The sequence below is a fragment of the Eptesicus fuscus genome, chromosome 4 (assembly GCF_027574615.1).
Source record: "Eptesicus fuscus isolate TK198812 chromosome 4, DD_ASM_mEF_20220401, whole genome shotgun sequence".
Lineage (NCBI taxonomy): Eukaryota > Metazoa > Chordata > Mammalia > Chiroptera > Vespertilionidae > Eptesicus > Eptesicus fuscus.
Window position 1 is genome coordinate 84,244,754 of NC_072476.1, and position 13,816 is coordinate 84,258,569.

Consider the following 13,816-nt stretch of genomic DNA (forward strand, 5'->3'; position numbering starts at 1 on the left):
GCGGAGCGGGGCGGGGGGCGGAGCAGAGGTGGGGGTGAGGGCGGGCGGGCAGGGGCGGGGCGGGCAGGGGCTGAGAGGAGGTGGGCGGGGCATGGGCCGGGCGGAGGTGGGGGCGGGGCGCAGCCGGCCCGGAGGAGGCCGTCGATGGACTCTGCGAGTTCAGGCTCCCGGGAGGAGCCAGGAGCGTCGCCGGGAGCGGGGGCACCGGGTAAAACTTGACTTGAAGCCAGTCCTGTCCCTTGCGAGCAACACAACCTCGGGGGTCGCGCTGCAAGATCTTGGAGACCCCATCGCGTCCCAGGCGTCAAGGGTCAGCGAGCCAGGGCCTGGTCCAGGAGAGGGACTGGCAATGGGGCGCTGGAGATGTCTGGTTCCGGAGGTCATCACCCCCAGCACGTGGACGCCGGCCTGGGACCACTGACCACGCCCACTGAGAGCAGGTACTAATGATCCAGGTGTGGGGGAAGGGGGCGTCAGTCCTGGAGTCTGGGAGAGGTATGCTCCGGAGAGTGGAGGGCAGGGAGGGTGAGATGAGCCTGGGGGTCCGGAGGGGTGGGAACCAATGGACCAGGAAACCTGGGTGAGAATCAGCCACTCTGTTTATGGGCTCCTACAATACGGGCACCGCCATGGCTTAATATTACCGTACTGTTGTTACCACTGTGCATTTATTCACTTCGCACTTTACAATATGCAGCGTGGTTTACACATTTACTCATTCAGTAAATAATTATTAGTGCCTAGCTATACCAGGCCCCGTGGCTGACACAGAAGGCAGAAATCCCTGCCTCTTTGAAGCATACATTCTAGAGTGGCTGCAGAGATCAGAGCTCTGATTAAGAGGCAAACAAGAAGAGGTCTGGGAGGGGTGAAATTGTGAAAGGGGTGTTCAGAAGGGCCCCAGGAGGAGATGACATCTGAGCAATGACTTAGAGGAGGGCAGTGGTCAGCTGTGTATGGCTTCAGTTCACTCACCTTATGGTTTATGATGGCCGCTCCTGGCCCACCTGTCACATTTGTATTCCAGCAGTGGAGAGAGAAAACAGGGAAGGGCAATTAGCTCTCTTCCCAGGACCCAACCCAGAAGTCGCATGCAGCATCTTTGCTTGACCCATTAGCCAGAACTTAGTCATATGACCACACCTGCCTGTGAAGAAGGCTGGGAATTGTGCCCACACTAATGTTTGGGGCTCTGTTAATAAGGAAGAATGATGGGTTAGGTATTAGGGGCACAACAAACACAAGAGAAAAGATCCAGGGGCATGAGGACTCCTTCTTGCACCCACCCTCTCCTTATGTCCCCCACCTCCATTCATTGGAAGAGGAGAGGACCAGGGTCCAAGTTCTCACACCTATAGAACTCCTGGCCACTCCCATCTCCTTCCTGCACAACCTTTTGGGCTCTTTTGGGTGCTCAGGAGCCCCTCTTTCACCCTTTGCAGGTCTCTGCCTGTGACAAATGGGCACAGCAGCCCTGCCTCTCAGCTACCCATTGTTCGATATTTTCTTTTTTTAAAATATATTTTTATTGATTTCAGAGAGAAAGGGAGAAGGAGAGAGAGATAGAAACATTAATGATGAGAGAGAATCATTGGTAGGCTGCCTCCTGCACACCCCACACTGGGGATCGAGCAGGCAACCTGGGCATGTGCCCTGACCGGGGATTGAACCATGACCTTCTGGTTTATAGGTTGATGTTCAACCACTGAGCCTGCTGGCCAGGTCATTCTTCAATATTTTCTAGGCTGTTCTTGAGCAATGATTTTATTTTATTTTATTTTATTTTATTTTATTTTATTTTATTTGCCCAAGATGAACATCTGAATCACTTTGGAAAGTTTCCCCCAAATACATTTATGTTTTCATTGAAATGGTGTCCAATCTATATATATAAAAGCCTATGCAACCGAAGACCGAACAACCAAACAACCGATCGACTGGTCACTAGGATGCGAACTGACCACCAGGGGGCAGACACTCAACACAGGAGCTGCCCCCTGGTGGTTAGTGCACTCCCCCAGCCAACCTCACATGGCTGGCCAACCTCCCGCAGTCCCTCCCCCGAGCTGGCCAGCCCTGATTGGCCCCGATCTCTGGCCAGGCCAAAGGACCCCACCTGTGCATGAATTCGTGCACCGGGCCTCTAGTCTATAAATAAATTTGCTGAGAATTGACATCCTTATGGTGTTGAATCCTTCATCAGGTCCTGAATGTCTTCTTTATTAAGTTAACTCACATTTTTTGTTACTACTGTAATGGATATTGCAACTATGCTGATATGTAAGAACAAAAACAAACCATTACTGGCTTTTGTGTATTTCTTTTGTAACCTGCCAGCTCACAGAATTCTAAATACTATTATTCAATTGCCTTTTTAAGTTCAACTTGGTATGTTTTGCAAAGGAATCGTTTAACATATAAAGAATGATAGCTTTGTCTTTCTTCATTGTTTTTACCTCTTCTGTTTTCTTTTTCCCATTTTGTTCTTGTTTTGGAGTTTTCTAGAAATCCCAAGGCAATATGAAATACCATGCTTGTAGAGCTGCTAGATGGTCTGAACTGGAATGGGACCAGTCCTGTTGTTTTCCCATGAAGCATTGTGCTGGTCAATGGCCTGGGATGAGTGCTCCTGCTCTGCTGCCCTCTCCTCGCTGGCCCTAGTGGCCATCATTAGCCATCAGAAGCCAGCAGCTACCTTTAAGGCCCAGAGGCAGCTGTGGACACACCTGACCTGGGAGACTTGGAATGGAGCTGCCAAGGGCAATTCCCACACTCAGCTCTCTTCCGCAAGCCTTCTCTTCCCTCTGTTTGGGGCCTGCCGCAGGACAGCCTGTAAGTCCAGCTTTCCCTTCAAAATGCCCAAACCTACTTGGGCCAGCCATACCCTTGATGAAACAGGCTCTCTTCCCACCTCATCCCTCTGTGGCCATCGTAGAAATCCTAAGACATTGGAGTTGCACACAAACCCTTGGCCACTCAACCTTGGCCTGGATGGATGTCCTCACAAAGGTAGTGGTTGCATCAGCTAACCTGGGAGGTCATTGGTGAATGCCTCTGGGTACCACAGAACCCTCTGCTTGTCCTGGCGGGGGTGGCCTCTGATTATCGCTATCCATCTGCAAGAGAGAACATTGTGAAATATCTAATTGCTTCTTTAAAATATTCAAACCAGAAAAATGCAGCCTGGTTCACGTAAGCTCTCAGTGTGCCTGGTAAAAGGAGATGAGAAGGATGAAGGCTATGAATACAGACTACCGGGCTGGAGGAAGAAGCTCAGGGATGCCAGAAAAACATGCATAGGGACATGAGACAGTTGTAAGAATGAATTAGCAATCAATCCTGCTTTCTCCTTTTCTCCCACTTAATAAATTCTGCTTTTATCTTCACTCTTTCTTCTTTTTCAATCTTTCTTTTCACCATCTTGATCTGAATACCCAGTTTGAAAAACTGACCTTCATTATGTCTCGGTAAATGAAAACACTGAAGATTGTATATTTTCCTCTGAAAATAGCATTGGCCTCCTCTCTTATGCCAATCTTCTCTGGGTGTTCTCTCCATGTCATTATTTTCTACATAGCCTGTAATTATAGTTTTAATCTCTTCCACTAAAAACCTTTTTATAGCCTCCACTTTTTAAATTATATACATATATATATATATATATATATACACACACACACACACACACGCGCGCGCGCGCGCGCGCGCATATATATCTATATATATAAAAGCCTAAGTGACCATTATGACCAGTCGACCAAACAACTGGTCGACTGGTCGCTATGACACGCACTGGCCACCAGGGGGCAGACGCTCAACGCAGGAGCTGCCCCCTGGTGGTCAGTGCGCTCCCACAGCCAACCTCCCACGGTCCCTCCCCCCGCCGGCCGCCCTGATCAGCCTGATGGGGATTGGGCTGGATGACCCCAATGGACTCCAAACACCGGCCAAGCCAAGGAACCTCACCCATGCATGAATTCGTGCACCAGGCCACTAGTATATATATAATTTATTTATTAACTGAGGTCTAATGTCCCAACAGTAGGGGTCACCATCTCTCGAGGGAGTCCATGGGTTCTGGCAAATTTGTGCAGCAGAACACAGAGCACCATCAGCCCCCCCTGTCCCCTCAGCACAGTCAAGTTTCTTTCCCTACCTTCATTTCCAGCATGTCCCATAAGTGGCATCCATCATATAATATGTAGCTTTTTTAGTCTTAGCCTGGAAAAATTTACTTTTATTTTAAGTTTGCTCTTTGTTGTTGGTTTTTTAAAATATTTTTAAAATTGATTTTCAGAGAAGAAGGGAGAGGGAGGGATAGAGAGAAACATCGATGTGAGAGCAGAACATGGATCTGCTGTCTCCTGCATGCCCCGTACCAGGGATCAAGCCCACAACCCAGGCATATGCCATGACTTGGAATTGAACCAGCAACCTTTTGGTGCACTGGACAATGCCCAACCAACTGAGCCACACCAGTCAGGGCAAGTCTGGAAAAAGTTAAAGCTGATGTTAAAAGTGCCTGCCCTGGCTATAAAAACCTCCTAGGAGAGTCTAACTTTCAGGGGCAACACTGGCCAGGCCTCCAGGCTGGAGTGATGGCAAAGTGAAGGCTCTTCAGGTGAAGTCACAGCCTCGGAGTCTTTTAGATGATAGAAGATGGCCAGCATAGAACACGTGTGTGTGCTTATGCGTGTATTGGGGTCCAGGCTCTGGGCACCCATGAGGGCTCAGCATGCAATCAGCACACCCATGGATGGGTGCAAGCAGGTGGGAACAGCAGTCCTGTGTCATCTGACCAAGCTTGCATAGGAGCCCTCCCCTCTCCACCCCCACTCCTACATCCCCAATACTCACCTGACCACCCGACAGTCACTCCAGGGGCTCAACTGCTGTTCTGGGCTTGTCCCACTTGACATCCTTAGCCATCCACAGGATCAAGGCCAAGGAGGGCCCCTGTGGGCTGCAGTCCATGCGGCCCAGGGGACCCTCTGTCTGCCTAGCTGCTCCCCCCTCAGTATGTGCTGGTCAAGAGGCCAACGCTATGACATACCAGGAAGGGCACTGGGACACATGTTAATCAGAACATACAGCTGGCTGATGAGGGCACTCTGGGTCTCATCAGATAATGATGTGCTTTGGGGGCAAGGATACTAACAACCTGGAGCCTAGAGCCCTCACTTTGGAACCATCTTTGATGACTCCCCAGGCAGACGATACCCCCTTACACACAAACACACACACAAGTCTAGGATGGCCTGAAGCCTGTGTTGGCCCCATAGTCAGCCATGAGGACAGAGTGGGTTACATGTGTGGTCCAAGGGATGAGCCATGCAGGCTAATCAGGCCCCGACCCTGCAGCTCCATCCCCAGTTGGCCTGAGCTGTATGTCACATGCCATGGGCCCATGGGCCACTCATGGGGGACAGTGAGGAGGCCCGAGCACTGGGGGTCCATGCCACGGACCGCTGATCTAATGCCCATCCCACCTGTGGCTCAGCCGCGCTGGCACAACCCACCTATACCCACCTGTGTTGTTTTGAATAAAACCCCAGCCATCAGAGGGTTTCACCTGTAAATATTCAGGTTCCCTTTTATTGCATAAAACCAAGTCTTCCCCCATTAGCTACAATCCTGGACCTTCCTGGGGGCTCAGATCCCCCTTGGGTTTCAAGTGTCACCTCTGTGAGAAATTCAATGTCCGTGTGTGAGAGCAGGAGAGGCCACACCTCATTCCAGAGGAGGACCAGAGGGGAGGGAGGCCTGGGCCCTCCTGGAGCAGCCTCACCCTCGTCCCTCTGTTCTTGGTTGTCCTGTTTAACGCTGCGTTCTGGGGACAGCGACAATGGTGCTGAGTGTGGGGTCCAGGCTGCGGCGTCCCTCCCTCTGAACAGGAAGGCGTTTACTCTCACACACTTGGCGGTTTCATTTAGGAAGGAGACAGGCTTCCTTTTCAGCTTGAGGCCACCTTGTTGGCAAGAGCCTCTTCACCTGGCCTCTCACTGCTTCCTGAATTGGTGGAAGGCCTGGCCCCCAACGCCCCAGAAGGACAGGCTCAGCGTTGAGTGTGTTATGGTAACGTGCTTCCCTCAGGAAGAGGGGGCCCTCCTGGCTGCAGGACATAGGGCCCCTGCTGGCGGGTGTTGGTGCCCCTAACACAGGGCAGGGGCATCTGCTGATCAGCCCCCTTCTGTGTCATTCCCTGCTTTGCTCCAGCACCCAGGACAGTGTGCAGTGCCTCTGACATTCATAAATTAATGTAGCATGATGGGTGGATGATGGAGAGATGGCAGATGGATGGTGGATGGACGGAGGGAGGGATGAATGGTAGATGAAAGAATGCTGGGTGGATGGTGGGTGGATGGATGGATGGGTGGTGAATAGATGACAAATCGATGAATAATAGGTATAGTCGTCACTCAGTAAATGTTCATTCTCTTTCTTTTCTTCTAGAAAGTGTCAAAATTGCTACTGTTTGCCCTGGACACAAAAGACTCATCCCCCTTTCCTGCCCAAGAGATTCAGACAGAGAAACCTGCTTCAGGAAGGAGATCTTAGCATGTCACTGAGCCTGATTTGAATTAAGTATGGTAAATAGAGGGCTTCAGACAGGTAGCTAGACAGCCTGTTTCTGAGTCCCCTCGCAAGGATTTTCCTGCCATGTGTGTTCAGCTCTCTCTCTCAACTACCTGTAAATGGCCCATTCTCACTTCTGACATCTAATACCTACCTATTCCCCTCCTTTCTCCTTTCTCCAAAATGTGTTATATACCAATGTTGCTTCACTGTCTTTGGACTTTTCATGCTTATGGGAATTCCTCCGGCACACGTATTAAGACCTTGATTACCCCCCTTAATCTGTCTCTGTTAATTTGATTATTAGCCCAGCCAGAAGAACTTAGAAAGCGGGAGGAAAAGTATTAACATTTTTTAGCCTCTCTCAACTCTGTGGCTGTTGGGCTTCAGTTCTGTATCTCTACCTTGAGTTCTGGGCTGAGGTAAGATAGTGTAACTACCTTGGGGAGGTTAGAGGAGGAGGGAGAGAGAAAAAGGTCAGGAGCCAGGCACATGGGAGAGTGGAATGTGGCAGGTTTCATTGGTTGAGATGCCAGGACTGGTCCCAGTGGTGGGCTGACTGGGATCCACGGGGCTGGATGGAAACCAAAGCAAGGGGCTGGGGGAGACCACACAGGACCACACGAGGGCAGGTTGTGGCAGGTGGAGGGTAGCCCCTTGGCTAAGGTGACCAGATCGTCCCGCTTTTGGCGGAACAAAACCGATTTTTAACAATTTGTCCCGCGTCCCACAGCGTTTTAAAAAGTCCCTATTTTTGGAAAGATTCTTTCCAAAAATAGGGCCTTTTTTAAAACGCCATGTTGGGGAAGCCCAGGTGCCCATCGCTCTCAGGAAGGATCCAGCAGGTTCAGATACTTTGCGCCCGTCTCTGTAGCCCCTCCCCATTTTTGCTGGGTTTAAGTGTGGGCAGGTGATAAGGGTCTGGCCAGTGAGCTATGGGGTAGGTGTGGGGGAAGAGTGTTGGAGAAAGGGAAGCATTGCTGAGAACGGTTTCTGCAGAGCCAGGGGAGAAGGTTCCAGGCACAGTGGCAGTTTTCCCCTCAGGCCTGTGGCAGAGGCGTAGGGACCCCTGTGCCTGGGTATGGGGTCTGCCTGCTGTACCCTGTGACCAGTGCTGTGTTAGGAAGCCCTGGTCCTTGTCTGGGCTCATTTAGCAATGGCGTCTGGTGCTGTGGAGGGTCTAGTTAGACTCAAACAGGACTGTCCTGGTTCTGAGGTCAATCTCGGGATCGCAGGATCAGAATGCTCACAACCCCCCATGGAAGACCCTTTTGCCTCTGCCGACTGGAGGCCCCAGTCCCACCCCTGGCCATGTTGCTTCTGTGTCGTTGGGACAGCCCTTGACCAAGGACCCCTCCTTTCAGCGAGACCTGCTCCACTTTGGACGTGTAAACATGGAAACTTGGGCCACCCGACCCGCTGCCTCACTCATCACAGTGACACGATCCCTGGGGCTCCTCTGGCCCCTCGCTCCCCTGGGAGGTCGGGTTTCCAGGGCTGGGCATCTCAGCCTGCTCTAGCAAGGGGTGCTGAGGTGATCCTGGCCCCGAGCCTCCTCAAGATGCCTCCCATGGTTTGGGGGGGCACGTAGTATATGGAAGCCTGTGGCCCTCAAGCCTCTAAGCACTGCAAACCCCAGTTAGCTCTGCCTCCCATACTGGATGGCTTGGGCACTGCCCCCAGGTGCACAGTCTGAATCTCCAAGGCTTCTCACGTAGCAGCCGGCCTGCTCTTTGAGAAGGTCTAAGAATACATTCAGTGCATGCAGTCTACTTCCCATTGATAGCATTGTAATGAACCCAGTTATTAATTAACAGGAAAGGGGCAAAGGGAAAGCCAGATAATATAGGCAGGCCAGTTATGCAGCTTTGCCAGAAAGCTGCAATTTAAATGATGTTTTAAAATGTTTTTATTGATATTAGAGAGAGAGGAAGCGAGAGGGAGAGATAGAAATATCGATGAGAGAGAAATATCGATCGGCTTCCTCCCACATGTCCCTACTGGGGATTGAGCTCGCATCCTGGGCATGTGCCCTGACCGGGAATTGAACTGGTGACCTCTTGATACATGGGTTGACACTCAACCATTGAGCCACACTGGCTGGGCCAGAAAGCTGCAATTTAGATGCATACCCAGTAAAGTCTGAGTGAAATAGAGTGAAATAGTCACACCTGGGAACAGATCATTGGCCAGAGTAGGTGTGGCCACTACAAGTGCGGGAAGATTTAAGATACTTAAGTTCCTAAACAAAGGAGTTCTCTCTCTTGCCTCTTGCTCTCACTTGACTCCTGGCCTTTGGGACTCTCACGCTTTGCATTCCCACACTTGGCTCACGGCCATGTGGATCCCCCACACAACAGACTAAGGGACTGCAGCTGGCCTGATGCTACAGCAGACCCCGCTCCACCACGGAACAGAAAGTCTGGACACTGGCTTCGCTTCTAGCTCTGCTGGGAAATGGGACTTTGCAAACCCAGAGATGTAATTCCACGCAAATAAAAATCACTCATCCTCCCTGCAAGCTCAGAAAATTATTTTTCTTGAGATATTGTAAGGACCCAACCCCAAGCACCCAGTGGGGAAGGGGATCCCTCACTTCTACCAGTGGACACCCCACTTCCACACTATCACTCATTCATTCATCCATCCATCCATCCGTCTACCCATCCATCACCACCATAACTATCTACCCATCCACCACCATCATCCATCCATCCACCCTCCATTATCCATAAATTCATCTATCCATTCATCCATCACTCATCCATCCATCCACACACCACCCATCCATCACCCACTCACCATCCATCTGTCACCCCTCCACCATCCATCCATATCTATCCGTCATCCATCCATGATATAAGGACGTGCAGAGAATGAGCTTGCACAGGGGTGGGGACACAAATGGGAGCCCCCTGTGGTGGCTCTCCTGAGGTGCCTGCTATCAGGAGGAAGGTGAGAGGAGCCAAGGGCATGTGTAACGACCCCAGGAAAGGGCAAAGTCATGTGGTGGGCAGTACAGGGGGGACAGAGCATAAGGCCCCACCGTGGGGGCTACCCTGCCCATAAGTCAAAGATGGAGGTTCAGATCAGTCAAGAAATGGGGCAGCAGGTGTTCATGCAGAGAGGCCGAGGCACAGGGGTCCCTACACCTCTGCCACAGGCCTGAGGGGAAAACTGCCGCTGTGCCTGGAACCTCCAGGCAGGGGGCCTGCCCGGTGAGGTCCTTCCGCCACTGGGTCAGATGGACAGGTGGGATCCCAGGCCCCAGGGACTTACAGCCCTCCCCTTGGCGTTGCCCACGCCCTGAATACCTGTGAGCCCCCTCCCTCCCTTCTGCTCTGAGGACTCCATGAACAGCAGGTGCAAGTCCCTTCTGGGCTCAGCACTCTGCTCATCTCTAAAAAGCAGCTGCACCCCAACTCGCAACAACACCCCCTTACCCCGCCCCTCTCCTGCATCTTGCTGACATCCCTGAGCCAGGGCCCATTTCATGCGAGGCTGACCCCAGGAGGAAACAGGCGCAGAGAGACGGAGCGACCTGCCCAGGGCCCCCTGGAGGGGTGGACCGGGGTGACCCAGGGCGAACCGAGATGAGCAGGGATGCACCAGGGTGCTGAGCCTCCGCCCCATGTTTGCAAGGTCTCACAGTCGGTGGCAGCGCCCCGGAGTGTGCAACCCAGCCCGGGGGTGCCCCCTGCTGGCCACCGCGCGCACAGCCAGGCTGAGCCAGGGCTGCGGAGCAGGAGTGGCTTGAGGTACCCTCATTGGTCCCCACAAGGAACGTGGGTCACGGCGGCCACTTCGGCGCTCAGCGAGGTTCTCCTAAACTGTGGCGCCGTCACCCACAGCAGTGGTGGCGGGTTGGCGTCAAGGAGCTCTCCTGCCACACTGCGCAGGCGCTGAGATGCACACCTGCTCCGGTGAGGTGCACACCTGTGGGTGCTGACACCTCCCACCATCCACGGGGAATGGGGGGTAGGGACGTGGTAGGCAGTATTTTTTCTTTCCCCACCGCATTGAAATGATGGTGAGCCTTCGGTCTACACGGTCTTTGGTCTATGAAGTGGGCAGGCCCGAGTGAGCACCGAATTCTGTGGTTATCGCCTTTAATCAAGAGGACCTGCTGAGGACGCAGGGCCTGCAGGCTCTCCCACCAGCCTAACCACTCCGGGGTGTGAGGGAGGAGGGCTGGGCTGGGGGTGCAAAGATCCAGACTCGGACCCGGCAGAAAGGGAGCTGCTGAATGGTCTGCGCAGCACCACTCATGAAGGTCAGCAAAGATCTTGACCCAGTACCCGTGTCCTGGGCTTGTAGACCCTTGGCGCTCCCAGGAGCTGGCAGTGGGGCCTCTCAGGCCCAAGGCCATGGGCAGGGGTGATGGAGGGAGGAGACCTTCCTTCTGCCCTAATGTCAGCCCAACAGGGATGAGTTAATGCTCTTGATCTTGACCATTTCGCCCAGGGGAAGCAACTGCCCTCTAGTGGTATAGAGGGATGCTATCTGTGCACCCTGCCTCTCCCACTCCCTGCAACTTCTCCCCACTCCCCACTCCCCGCCCCCCAATCTCTACTGCACAGAGGGGGAAGCTGGGCCCCAGAGCTGGTGAGACCAGGTAAGTGCAGCCAGGATGTGGCTTCCACGGGGCCCTGCCTGAGAGGGTGAGTGCTTGGTGACCCGGGCGCCGGGAGTGTCTGTCCCAGACACAGTGAGGAAGAGGTGGGGACAGCAGAACCTCAGGCAGGGAGCCCTCAGCCCAGAACCTCCCCTGGTTGTCTGCTGCAGCAGGAGCCTTAAAAAGAGCCCACATCGGCCATCCACCCAGAGGAGCATGAACTATGAGCACACAGCATTGTTTATAGAACAAAAACTGGCAGCAGCCCCTCCTCCCCTCAGAGGCAAGGATCAGGTGAGTGAAGGAACACCAGACTCCCGGTGCACGTGACCCTTAAACTCCAGGTACATGAGGCGTGTTCACTGGCACAGGAAAATGTTCACTGTGAGTTCAAGTGGGGGAAAGCAGACTGTAAAGCCAGCGTCCACCACGATCCCTATTTTGACAATTAAATAAATAAAGCACTTTGCCTGATACAAGACAGGCGGCAGGAACTCAGCCACCACCTTGCTGTCCAGGGTCCCAGGGCTGAGCCAGCCTGTCGTCCCAGGAGGTCCCACAGGGCGAGGGGAAGCAAGGGAGGCAGAGTGTGTGCTGATGGCCTAACAGAGACCCTCTGCCAAAATGTGGGCTGAGGCGATGGTCCAGAGGTGGGGTCCTAAGATGCCAGCAGCAGTCAGAAACTTACAGGACCCACCGTGGTTCATGCCACCCAGGACCAGCTCACACTGCTGCACAGCCTCCTCTGTGTCTGTCTCGGCCTCTATGCTGGTGATGCCTGCCTGACTCCTGCGTGACTGCTACACGTGATCCGAAAGGTGATTTCCCCACGTGAGCCCACGTGACCCACATGTGAGGAGGACTCATGGATCAGCCACGAACAAGGCCTGTTATTCAGGGGGTGGTGTTTGGGATTAAAGGGACCAGCTGTACATCCTCAGCTGTTAAAAAGCAGGTGGCTCTTAGCACCTGGCAGAGGCTGCGCAGAGCAATGTTAGTATTCGCTGGTGACAATGGCTTATGGAAATGTCCCTCTCAGGAAGACTGAGGAGGAAAGCAAACTCCTCCTCAGTCTTCCTCTGGGAACTGACCCCTCATTTGGGGCCCCCTTCTTTTCTCTGGTCACCCATTCACAGCAGCCCCCTGTTCTTGTCATCTCAACTCCCAGCCAGGGTGATCGACTGGAGAGGAGGGGGTGCTGGTGGCAGAGGTCCAGCCTTTCCTGGGGTCTGCATTAGGGGGGAAAGTGTTTCTACCCCCAGGGTCTTTTCTGTGTCTCCCTCTACCCCGCCACCCCCTCTCCCACTCTACTCTGTTCCTGCTGTGGAGGTGCTAGCCCCTCTTTGGCCCCATGCTCTGTGACTGTTTCTTTTAAATTTTTTTTTAATTGATTTCAGAGAGGAATGGAGAAGGAGAGAGATAGAAACATCAATGATGAGAAAGAACCATTAATCGACTGCCTCCTGCATGCCCCCCACTGGGGATGGAGCCCACAACCCAGGTATATGCCCTGACCAGGAATCGAACCATGACCAACCTGCTTCGTAAGTCGACACTCAGCCACTGAGCTACACCGGCTGGGCTGTGACATCCTCTTGGTGGATGCTGCCCAGAACGCAGTGGCAGAGTCTCTGGGAAATGAGGTCCCCGAGTCCCCGAGTCCCCGAGTAAAGGGCTCAGAAGAGGGAAGTGCCAGCAGAACATCCTGGGTGCTCCATCCCTTGGACCTCTGTGAATACCCTTCCCAATTTATTTGTTTGTGTGTTTTTTTTTAAATATATTTTATTGATTTTTTACAGAGAGGAAGAGAGAGGGATAGAGAGTTAGAAACATCGATGATAGAGGAACATCGATCAGCTGCCTCTTGCACAACCCCTACTGGGGATGTGCCCGCAACCAAGGTACATGCCCTTGACCGGAATCGAACCTGGGACCTTTCAGTCCGCAGGCCGACGCTCTATCCATTGAGCCAAACCGGTTTCGGCCACCCTTCCCAATTTAACCATCGGAGCCGATGCTTCAGCAACACAGTGCACCCCCCACCCATGCGAATGGGGATGCCCTCCTATCTCTGTCTGGGTGTCCAAAGTCCTGCCAGCTATCGATCGCCTCCGGATGATGTCTCCTCACCTGTCGCAGGCACCTGCCTTGGATTAAAGATTTACTATAAGATTAGCAACACCAACACATTTATGTGCAATATGAGGGCGACAGGGATGGGAGGAAGTGACTATTGAACAGAGAGATCCCCAGCATGACGACATGGAAATCTGCGTGACACACCCCTCCTCCAGCGGGCACCCTGCCTGGTGTTTGCTTAGCCTGTCCTCCCTCCACTCTTGGTCCCTGTGTTCTGATTGTATCAGAGCTCAGCAGCACAGAGTCCTGACTTGGCAGGTGACCCATCCATCATATCTGAATGGTCTCAGTCATTTGGGGCCTGGCCTGCATTGGCTGCTGAAACTTACTCCTCACGCCCCTCTGCTAAGAGGCACCTAGGAGAATGCCCGTATTATAGACATACTCCTTGCTGTGACTGAGTTGCGTCCCCCCTAATTCATATGGAGGCCCTGACCCCTGGTGAGGCTATATTTAGCGATGGGGCCTGTAAGGTGGTAATTAGGG

The 13,816-nt window shown here is 53.0% G+C and overlaps 1 long non-coding RNA gene across 1 annotated transcript; it reads left to right on the forward strand.

Annotated features, from left to right (window-relative positions):
- The first annotated feature begins 130 nt into the window (after nt 1-130).
- Nucleotides 131-9,087, forward strand: LOC129148735 (uncharacterized). Its single transcript, XR_008555699.1, has 3 exons — nt 131-440; nt 2,506-3,009; nt 6,454-9,087. It is a non-coding gene; the product is annotated as an uncharacterized LOC129148735 (long non-coding RNA).
- Nucleotides 9,088-13,816: the final 4,729 nt, after the last annotated feature.